Below are 11,884 nucleotides of genomic sequence, written 5' to 3' on the forward strand. Positions count from 1 at the left end.
TATTTATTGAATGAGTTATCTGTAATGTTAACTTAAGCGGTTGCTATTAAGGTGTATGCAGTTTTTGTTTATCATTGCATAGTTTTCTAACTTGTATTCGAGGCTGACGACTGGAAGTAATAGACGGTGCAAATTACCGTAGCCCGAGTATGTTGCATATGTTTATTTTTCTCGGTAGTATCACTATTAGCTAGTCCATCCTTGCTCGAAGGTGGAGAGAGCTAATCTGCTTTCGTCAGCCCTGCTAATATTAACCTACTTCTATTTCATAAACGTGCACTGTCATGTGCTTTCTTTCACCATACTTTTCATGCTTATGCAACACGCTACTTTGAAGCGCCAAGTCAAGTGCAATACAGCAATAGGTCGTCGTCTGACAAAGTAATTGAGATTTTTTTTTTTTTTTTAAATTCTCTACAGAAGGTGACTGGGAATGTTTGCTGAAATTATTCTGCTCCTATTAAATGGGAATAAAAACATTTGTTTTGTGAACCGAGATGTTTAATCCTGGAGAACAGTTCCATTTTCCAATGCTTATCTCCCTACAATTCTGCGAACATTGTCTAGGGAGGGGAACAGTTTTTTTGTGTGTGTGTGTGTTTGTTGGGTAAACCAAATAGATCACCAGTTAGTGCGTTAATTTGGATGAACTTATTAAGTTATGGAAATTTTTCATGAAATCATTCCTTGAGATGCCAACCAATAATATCTAGTGATGCGTTAAAATTAGAAATATTTTTTCTTAATATGTGAAATCTTCCTAATGAACTGAAGTGATTTTAAAATAAAAAATTTAAAAAAAATGCTTGAAATACAGTTTTGCCGATTTTTACTGGCCTTCAAACTTGTCGCTCTATTCATTTTCGTATGACTTATCAATTCTCAGACCCACTCCAATGTAATTATATTCAAATATCCAATGCTCGGCGTCTAATTTATGGCAAATACCGTTCGACCAGTTGTTAATCTGTGTTTAGACACCTTATTGTTCAGAATGAGAACTTCCGTAACTGGTAGTAATTAGTTGAATAAGTGGGAGAAACCGTGAGTGGTATAGTATGCCCTGTCATGATGAGTTTTTACACGTATAAAGTAATAATTTATGTAGTTGAACCTGAAACTCTATCTTAAGACGTGTGGGTGGGGAAAGAACTCAGTATATAATACAAAACTGTTCTTCATATTTAGGCACATCTAACTCTCCCACCCTCCAAAGTATACTGTTCTTTCTCTCCGTTCAAAATAGTTTGCAGAAATGTAACTAGAATGCGGGAGAAAAGGAAGGTTGACAACTGCCGACTTAAACTAGATGTAACTTGAGACCTGCTAAGGATTTTAATCGACCGCTCAAAGTCCCCTCGTCATCCATTTGCGAACAATATGAAACCACTAACGAGATATTTCTAATTGGTTTGTTTTTGTGGAACGAAAGTTTAGGGCGAAATGCGTTGCCAAATGTACAGCTCCAAATATAGTTTGTAGTGTTTATTTCAAGGAGTAGGAATAAAAAGTTACTGATAATCGAGGTATGAAAAAACCACTTGAGTAACGTCACCGGAAGTTGGCAACTTAAAAAGAAACGACTTAAAATTCGGACAAGAAAACTAAAAATTTACAGCTAACGTTAATGACGTCGCGATTAATAAAATTGCAAATAAAAACATGAAACATGCTTTTTTTTTATTGCAACTCTAAAGTAGCCTACTCAACATACTAACTAAAAAAAAAAAAAAAAAAAGTTTGAACCTATTTAGGTTTCAAGTATAACAGGCCCTATTATTCAGCTTTCTAAACATAAAACCATGTGGTATCGCCGTTTCTACTACCAACAACCATCTCTACATCATCTTAACTAACCTGACTTTTTTAAGTAAATAAAAAACATACTACTGTTTCCAGGGGCGCGTCACTAGTGTCCGGTGTGTGCGTTGCACATATGGCCGGCGCGCCCCTGACTGTTTCTAACATCAGTCGGGAAAAAGAAAACTTTCAATGATTTCTCAGAATCTCAAGGAACAATCGGATCTCCGGTGTGACAATCAGGTGATACGTTACGTATAACGTGCTTTAGTTTATCTTGAGTATCTGATATAAGCATCTTTTCTTCTACTCCCTTGCTTGATTTTTTTTTTCTTTTTGTTTGCAGCATCGACACCGAAAAGATTGCATTTTACACTGTGAGCGATGTACTTATTGCCGTTATCTTTGTTTTCTATCAGGATATTAACTGCGTTTAATGAACTTAATCTTGCATCCGTCTTCTTGATGTTTGGTTTTTTAAGTAACAGTAATTAAGTATCAATATTACACATTTACATTTCTTGCACTCGAAGAACGCCTTCATGGAGCTTTGGGAGGAGTGCTTTTTGTTTGGAAGAAGACGTTCGTTTCCCCTCAGGACTTTGTGGAAACTTCCCCGGGTTTTCTGCTAAAACAGTTTCTATACCTTAATTCTGCAATGCAAATGCAGAGAGATTAATTACCGTAAAAAGATTATCAAGGAGAGTTTTTTTTTTTTTTGCTTCAAATTGTAAATCGTAATTGTATTTCAAACGAAAATCGAAGTCCCCCCCCCCCAAAAAAAATAATAAAAATAATAAAAAAAAAACTGTCGAACACTTGCAATATGACATACTTGGTAGATAGTCCCAGCAAGAACTGTAAACCACCACCATCTGAATCCATTTCTAACTCTAGTGCAATTAAGTGGCCTGAATCACAGGCTTGAGAAAGTAACCGTGAATGATGTCGAGACTTCTAAAATCCTTTTTCGAACACGGAAACTTGTTTTTTTTTTTTTTTTTTGTGTAAAAAAAACATTCAATGAATTGATATAGCATCCTGCCTCTGTTGCTTCCGCCATAACTCCTGTATCCAAATAGTTCTTGGTCGGAGAGTTCTCCTACCTGTCATATTATAAAACTAACCACTCTAAGTTTTTTCTTATTAAGATCTATAATTTATTATTTTTTTTTTTGCAAATTGAACTAGGGAACTATGTCGATCTCCCCATAATGCAAGACAGGCAATTATTCAGTTTACTTCTCTACAAAACCTTAAAAAAAAAAAAAAAAAAAAAGAAGCAATTTTCATCACTTACCTCTATTAGAATTGACTCGTCATGGGAGATTCTCGTAATGATTTCAGTATGCGAACCCGCTTATTTTTGTCGTTGCTTCAAACAGTGGAAGCATCTAACATAACTGACAGATGCTTTGATATGTTTCAAAATTAACATTTTTTCCTCGCGCATCCATTGTCATCGCAACACCTTTTCTGTGTCTGTATTCTGCAATTGCGTAATCATTGCAAAACCGATGCAACGCTTGTCCAAAACAGAAGGTGATAGTAAGCGAATTCAGTAAACAGTAGGAAAATGAGTTCTTATTTATAGCAAATCCGTCAGGAAAATCGTGAGCACTGTTTATGAAAACGCTTCCTCACATAACACATGATCTTAAGACTATAAAACACATCAGGCTGAAATAGAAGGAAAAATGAAGCTAGTGCTTTGGTCTGAGTTACGAAGAGAATATGTAATTAAGAAAAAAAAAAAGACGAAAATCTTTGTTTAAAAGAAGTTATGAAAGTTTGGCGATGACAGAAGCGTCCTGTGAAATTGCTTTAGCCTTGGCCAAAAAACAGACGTCGTCCTCTGATGGAGAAGAAATTGTTAAGCTTCGGATGCAAATATTTGCAAGATGTCTTGGCGATTAAAAATATATATATATATCGAAAGAAAAGTAGACAGAAATTGTTCTGTCAAAGCAAACAGTTACAAGATGCACCGAACTCTCGCATGATATATCTAAGCAACTGAAAGACCTTGTCCATGCTTGTACTTTCTTTTCCTTAGCTTTGGACGTATCTGCTGACATGTGATGTAGCCAAATTAAGCATTTTTATAATAGGAATTGATAATTTTAACGTTTTTAAAGAAGTTACTAGTCTTGAATCGCTTTATGAAAAAACAAGAGGATCAGACATATTCTTCTTCTGCAGCTTTTCTCACTTAAGTAGGGTCGCTGTTTGTGGTGAGTCTCCTCCACAACTTCCTGTCTTAGGCTGTAGCCACATCCAAATTCTTCATCTTCAAGTCCTCCTTCACCATCTCTTCTTTGGCCTTCCGCGCTTCCTCTTCCCCTGTACATCCATCTGCATGACCTTTCTTCCCACATACTTTTCCTCCCTCCTCATCGCATGATCAAACCATCTCAACCTTGCCTCCTGCATCTTTGCTCCCAAGTTCATAACTTTCACAGTTCCCCTTATATAGTCATTTCTCAGATGATCCTTTCTGGTCACACCGCACATCCACCTAAGCATTCTCATCTCCACTACCTCCATCCTGCTGATGTTATTTTTCCTCAGGGCCACAGTTTCTATTGCATACGTCATAGCTGGTCTCGCTATCGTCCTGTAGATTTTGCCTTTAAGATTGCTCATCTGTCTCCTTGCTGTCATCCACTTTGCAACACATATACTCTGTCTTACCTCTGCTCAGTCTCATCTCTCTCTCTTCCAGTTCTCTTACTTTCCTCCAACTTTCCAGTTTAGCTTCCACTTCTTCTCTTGATTCTGCACACAGCACGGTCATCAGCATACAACATAGTCCAAGGCGCGTCTTCTCTCACTTCCTCCGTCACCACCTCCATCACAATATTAAACAGGAACGGACTTAATGTTGACCCTCGATGCAAGCCAACTGTCACTGGAAAACTTTGTCTCTCCCAGGCAGGTTAGAACTCTTGTCTTCACATTTCTGTACATCTCCTGCACCAACCTGATATATTTCTCCGGTACCTTCTTCTCCCTCAGGCACCTCCATACTTCTTGCCTTGGCACTCTATCATACGCTTTCTCCAGATCAATAAATATCAGATGTAGCTCCCGTTGCTTCTCTCTAAACTTTTCCATTATCTGTCGTACCCCAAAGATAGCATCTGTCGTCGATCGACCAGGCATGAAGCCAAATTGCTCTTTTGCAATCTCCACCTCCTTCCTCATTCTTCCATCAAGAACCCTCTCTAGGATTTTCATTGTGTGGGACATCAACTTTATTCCTCTGTAATTCTTAGTCTTGCGCATCCCCCTTTTCTCTTGTAGATGGGGATAAGAGTACTCTCCCTCCATTCCTCGGGTATATTTTCCTGTTGACAAACTTTTATTAACAGATCCCACAGCAGATGAATTCCTTCTTCCCCTAGTGCCTCCATGCCTCCACTAGGATCCTGTACGGGCCCACTGATTTTCCATTCTTCATCCTCTTCATGGTCTCCTTCACTTCCACTCTACTGATGTTCTGCGCCATCCCCTCAGAAGGCTGCCCAACTTGTCTGTGAGTCCTTTCATTTTCTTCATTCAAAAGCCCTTCAAAGTATACTCAAAGGATCAGACATATTGGAGATACTAAAATCATGTATAGATAATCTACAAGTAGATTCTAGTAAGTCATCAGTGTTTGTCCTGAAGCAGCGCCGTCAATGATAGGTAAAGTCACTGGGACTACAACTTTGCTTCAATTTTTTTTCTGTTGTCCTTTACTAAAATATCGCTACATTATACACAGTCACTGTGGGGGAAAAAAAGTCAAATTTTCAGCATGTATTAGCGATTGTGAAATGTGTGAATAAAATTAGAGCAAGAGGATTAAACGGAAGAGAATTCAGGAAATATTTGGAATATCGCGATCTCGTTCTTCATTATGAGGTACGCTGGCTTTCTAGAGGACGGGTTCGAAGGAGATTTTGGATACTGAAAAATGCTGTTAATAATTTTCTAGAAGAGAAAAATGAGCTACATGAGGAAAGAGCCCTTTTATGTGATAATATCAGGTTTGCACCGGCCATATGTGCAAGTGTGCGACGCACACAGGCGCCAGGATAGTAAAGGAGCCAAAGAGGAGGAAATACTTATGCCCCTGGATAACATTTCGCTGTTTGATTTAACAATTTTAGTTGATATTACCAGCCATCTCAATTAGCTAAATTTGAAGCTGAAGAGCAGGAACAAATTATTTCCTATGATGATGTGAGCCAGTTTCCGCACTTAAAAGCAATGAACGTGCTGAAGATAATGGCAATTTAAATTTGGAGATAATGGCAATTTCGATATAGAAAATATATCGAAAAAATCAGGTTATTGCAATAGTCAGTTGAAAATCGTTTTCGTGAATTTGCTAAAGAAAACAGCATACTTGCATTCTAAACCATGTTCACTTAGTGAACAAAAAATTATGAAGATACCTAGTAAGTTACAAATGGAACGTATTGACTTGAAAACAAATTCATTGTGAACATGAAATTTGAGCTTTCCTCAGTCCCAAATGCTTTCGACATGATTAATTTCTGGCGATCATTAACACGTTAACATTTTCCAGAATTACGAAAATGCCCAAGCATGAAGTTGAATGAACACAATGAGGTCGCGATGGACTGATTCAAATTTAAAGAATTATCTGCTGCTCTCAGTAACTAATTTAACTCCAAACATTGAAAGCTTGGAGAAATGTGAACAATCAAGTCTCATTAAGGTAAGTAATGTTTATTGATTTTTTATATTAAATCAATATCATTTATTAACATTTTTACAGGGAGTTTTTAACAGTAGAGGAGTTGTAGGACACATCTGAACTCGTACGTGAAAAAATTGGCGCATGGAACGTAAAGGTTGGCCAGGGGAGGCCAATAGTCTGTGATACTTCCAATGAACATATCTATTTAAGTAATAGATTATTTAAGTAATTAAGTAATTACTCTTTGTTGTCTTACATAACAATTAGTCTGAAGTTCATCTCTGGTATCAAGGTTATGAAACATGAATGTTCAAGTTTTTGCTTCCCATAATATGCAACTATGGATTGTGTCACCTCTCCAATAGTGTATCCTATGTGAGCAAAATTGCGAAAATGACTGGCTAAGAATCCCATCTAGAAACGCGAAAAGCTCTAAAGGCTTCCTTTGAGACTAAGCAAGTTAGTCTCAAAGGAAGGCCTTTGCATCACACAAACCTGGCTGGATGAACATTCGCAATTCAGTACGCCTGCTTTAGTTGCCTCCACCAATAATTTTGAACAACTAGCATAAGTCTTAATTTTCATGCATCTTTACGGGCACAGATGGCAGATTCCAAAAATTAAGTGCCAAACACCCCATGCGCTAATTACCATTCCAAGAGAAAAAAAAAAAAAGAAAATTTCACTGCCGTATGAGATTGGCCTACTCTCCTTCGCTTGGGAACAGTGGCGGCCCGTACATAAGAACTGCGACACTGCAGTACCCCCAAGGAAAAAATTAAAAAATTAAATTTTGTTTGTGTTTATAAATAATAATGCTTACAACATTATATAAATACAGTACAACATGTTACAAGTTATGTTTTGATATTGATTGAATAGTTGATAATTGGAATTGTTCGATTAACGCTTTAGATTACGAAACAAATACGCTGCGATCTAACGCTGATATTCGTTTGCTCTTGTCATTGCACGTTACGTCATACCCAACTGTGCTCAAACGGCAGTGTATTTTTAGTATGCTTACGCGCCTTATTTCTGTGAGATATGAAACGTTTATTATCGGCGCGTGTTTGTGGTGAACTATTTTTTGTAAATCTTATTTTATTTTGTTAAAATAACATATAATTATTTATTATAGATACAAGGCTGAATTATGACGAGTGTCACTGTTGAAAATATGAAAAGAATAATATTTTTTCAATTATCGTTACGCGAAACAAATACGATGTAACGCCGATATTCGTTTGCTGTCGTTACACGTTACGTCATTAGATACACTGCCCAAGAGGCAGTGTATCTTATGCCTGCGCTCGTTATTTCTGTGAGATATGAAACGTTTATTATTGGCGCGTGTTCGTGGTGAACTATTTTTTTTTTGTCTTATTTTATTTTGTTAAAATAACATTTATTTATTTATTATAGATACAAGGCAGAATTATCACGAGTGTCGCTGCTGAAAATATGAAAGAATATTTTTCAATTATCGTTACACTAAACAAATACACTGCGATCTAACGCCTATATTCGTTTGCACTTGCTATTGATACGAAACTGTTATTATTGGTGTTTGTTCGTGGTGAGGATGAAATATTTTTAATAAAGCAATTTTTAATATGTAAATTTATTTATTAATAAATTCGTTTCTGATTAGGAAAAATTTTTTTTTGTATATGCAGCACCCCCACTTAAAATTTTCACCGGCTGCCACTGCTTGGGAAAATGTTTATATGTATCTAATAAACATACGTATCTAATACGTATGTTTATTACTCATACGTATCTAATAAACAACTTACGGTTACATATTTTGCCTAATTTCACAGATTAACAGTTTTTCTTATTTCGTAGTATTGTTTCAAGTTCATTTACTTCTTGAGTGAAAAGTTAAGTATCATCACATGTGCTGTACTGAAAACATTTTTTTTTTTTTTGAAACATTTGTTCATTGCTGCGAAGTTCATCCGCTGCCAATTCTTTAAGGCATTTCTCAAGGCCGATGTATCAGCTAGGTTAAGAACTTTCCTGTGTGTTGAATGATGCAATCACTAATTACAAAATAACCTGTTACATCAACCTGGCTCAACGCATATGTTGAGCCAGGTTGATGTAATCTTATCAGACAAAGAATTCCAAGGAAACAAGCACACTCTGATTTAACTCGTCTATATTTGCCAAAAAAAAAAAAAAAACGTATTTGCTGAAATGTAGACAGTGACAAATGGCATGTTATTCATATTATACTTAACACGAAATTATAATTATTATTTTTAATAAGGATAAGCGAAGTTTGTGCGTGAAGTATCTTCTCGGCTAGTCTACTGGTATACAGAGGCTGTTGACTTCACATCAGTTGTCAGTATCCCATAGGTGAATTGTTATGATATATCGGGAGTTTCCATAGCCGTGTGATATTACATTTATGAGGTTACTATAAATCGGGCCAAATTCTAAAATCATGCAAATGGCTTAGTATTTTTTTAAAATTAATTTAACAAAACTGTTTGAAATGTTTTTTTTGATAGAAGTGACAATATTAGAGAACATGAGTGGAAGGAGGGCGGGATGGTGCCGTTGCATGGGGGCGGTGGCAGACTGGGAGTGTCTGATTGTAGGCCGGTTTGTGTGTCATCAGTAGTTGGTAAGATCTTGGAGAAAGTAGTGAGGGACCGTATACAGCAGCATTGGGCAGATGAGTGTAATGTTGTCTGTGAGAGTCAGCATGGATTTGTGAAGGGGCCTTCTTGTTTTGGCGATATGCTGGCCTTTTATAATAAAGTTACAAGAGTATTGGAAATGCTCTTGTAACTTTATGATGGGCTGATATTCAAGTTGCAGCACATGGGTCTGGATGTCGGATTGGGCAGCTGGATTCGGGATTCTGTCTGGTAGGTGTCGGAGAGTTGTGTGTGTGAGGTGGAGCGGTTTCGGAAAGGCGGGGGTTGCAGGTGGGGTTCCGCAGGGCTCCGTACTCTGGGACCAATATTGTTTGACCTTTATATCGGTGGCATTGTCCTTGGATTGCAGAGGATGCTCAGTTGTTTGCGGATGATGCGAAGCTGGGTGGGGGAGGGATATTGGTAGTGGTACAGATGTGGTGGCCCTGCAAGAGGATTTGAATGGGCTAGATAGATGGGCGAATGAATGGGGTATCAGTTTAATGCGGCGGGGGTGTGGGGTCTTGAGGTTTGGGACACATCGATGGGACGCTGCATACTCTATGGGAGACGTTAAACTGGAGGAGGTGGGGGAGAGAAGAGATCTGGGGTTTGGGGGACATATTGCAGGGGTGTGAGGGTAACACGGAGGATTGCTGCAGTGATCAGATGGAAAATTAACCCGCAGAGATAAAAAGGTTATCATTTCGTTGTATGGGACTCAGATCGGGCCGCGCTTGGACTGTTGTTCTCGGATCTGGTCCCCAGGATTTGAAGGGAATAAATTAACTGTGGAAAAAGGGTACAAAGGCAGATAACAAAGGTGGTTTTCAGGACTGTACAATTTTAGTTATGGGGATCGGCTGAGGGAGTGTGGACTGCGGAGTTTGGTGGATGGAGGGGGTAATATGATTGAGACTTTTGGACTGTTGAGGGTGGTTACAGGGTTGACACTGGCGAGTTCTTTCGCTTGGTTGAACAGCGGGAAGGAGTGGTGACAAGGAGCCATCCCTGGAAGTTACGAGAGGAGACTGTGGGAGGGAGGGTGGTTGAACCATGGAATGCATTGCCTGATAGAGTGGTGAGAGCGAAAATGGTCAGTGAGTTTAAGGAGTGGTATGATGGACTTCGTGTTTCCTAGGAGGGGCCTCCCTCGATGAGTCTTGATAGACTTTGTGTTTCTTAGGGAGGACCTCCCAGATGAGTCTTTTGACTCCATGGAGGCCTGAATAATAATAACTATGCTATCACTAGTACAGTATTATCTTTTCTCTGACGAGCATGTTTTTTTTTATTTTAATAACAAATTTACGGTTTCTCTCTTCCCGCCATATGAACGCAAAACGTAGCTAGCAGTGAGGGTCAAGAACTGACATGCTCAGTCACGCCCTCGTATTGCACATCACTTTAAATTCTACCCATTTTTCCTAGAAACATTATTTGACATGAATTGTTCTAAAAATGGAGACGCAAGAAAAAGGATTAATCAAACATATTAATAAATGAATCATTAAGTTTATTTAAGTACTTTTTATTTGTAAAATGTTTGGCTAAGTTTCATAGTCATTGTCAATACAATTCTAAGAAAACACGAGAACAATTCAATTGAAAGTGCTTGATATGGCTACATTGATAGATATACAAAATAAATTACAATAAAATTTAGTTTAATTTATTATTTATATTTAAACATTTATTGCAAATTAAGGAACACACTAATGATGAGTATTTGAAAACTTTATCATTTCAGGAAGTTATACTATCATTTTATTTTCAATCATATTAAGCAATCATTTTCGTTCAGGTTTGGCTTGTGAATGTGTGTTTCGCAGCCTTTCTTTGTACAGTCTTTCCAGAAGAAAATAACTCTTGCATAGCACTGGTTTTGTTCCACTGAATCCTGTGTTTTGTAGTGGCTTGCTAAACCGGATTTGTTGGATTATTTAAGTGAAATTTATTCTTGATTTTCAAGACGAATTTGTGCAGAACGATCAGTCTCTCCATAATAACATAAGCTGCAAGAACAGGGGTTTCTGTAAATTCCCGGATAAGAAACAGGGGGATATTTCTCTTTAGATAGGGAAGAGATAAGGACGGTATTAAGTTTGCGAACTGGACGGAAAGAGAGATTTGTCAGTCTGACAGAGGGAACAGCCATAACTGTTCCCTCTATCTGTTTTGTACAGTTTGTTCTGGCAGTTAAAGTATCCTGAATTAATTTTACGATATCAGGAGGAAAGTCATTATGAAGTGACCCAGTCGTATCTGTCAGGGATGTTTCTGAAGAGTGAGACATCAAAACTTACTAGACGATGTATGGGTTGTAAGGATAATCCTGAAATTTTATTCGTGAAATCCATTGATTTTTACGAAAGAAGCAGTTTCCTGTAAATGCAGAGGTTGTAGTTCATAATAAGAACAATTATTTTAGAAGACTTTGATCTTTTTCCTTCGAGATCATTTTACGTACAGAAGCATTGTTAGGGACCCAACTCAATCACAAATCAAACTTAACAGCTTCCTGGACGAAGTTCATTCTTGTGATGAAGAAACAGCAGTCTAAAAGTTCATCATACTTGTGAACTTAAGCTCTCAAAATACCATCTAATTTTCCCGCATTTACAGGAAACCTTGCTTCTTTCAATAATAAAAACCTCAATATATTTTAAGAATAATTTCAGAATTATTCTTACAACCCACAGGTCTAAGTTTT

This window comes from Typopeltis vanoorti, chromosome 10, assembly GCF_054136105.1.
Source record: "Typopeltis vanoorti isolate ZY-2024b chromosome 10, IOZ_Tvanoo_1.0, whole genome shotgun sequence".
Lineage (NCBI taxonomy): Eukaryota > Metazoa > Arthropoda > Arachnida > Uropygi > Thelyphonidae > Typopeltis > Typopeltis vanoorti.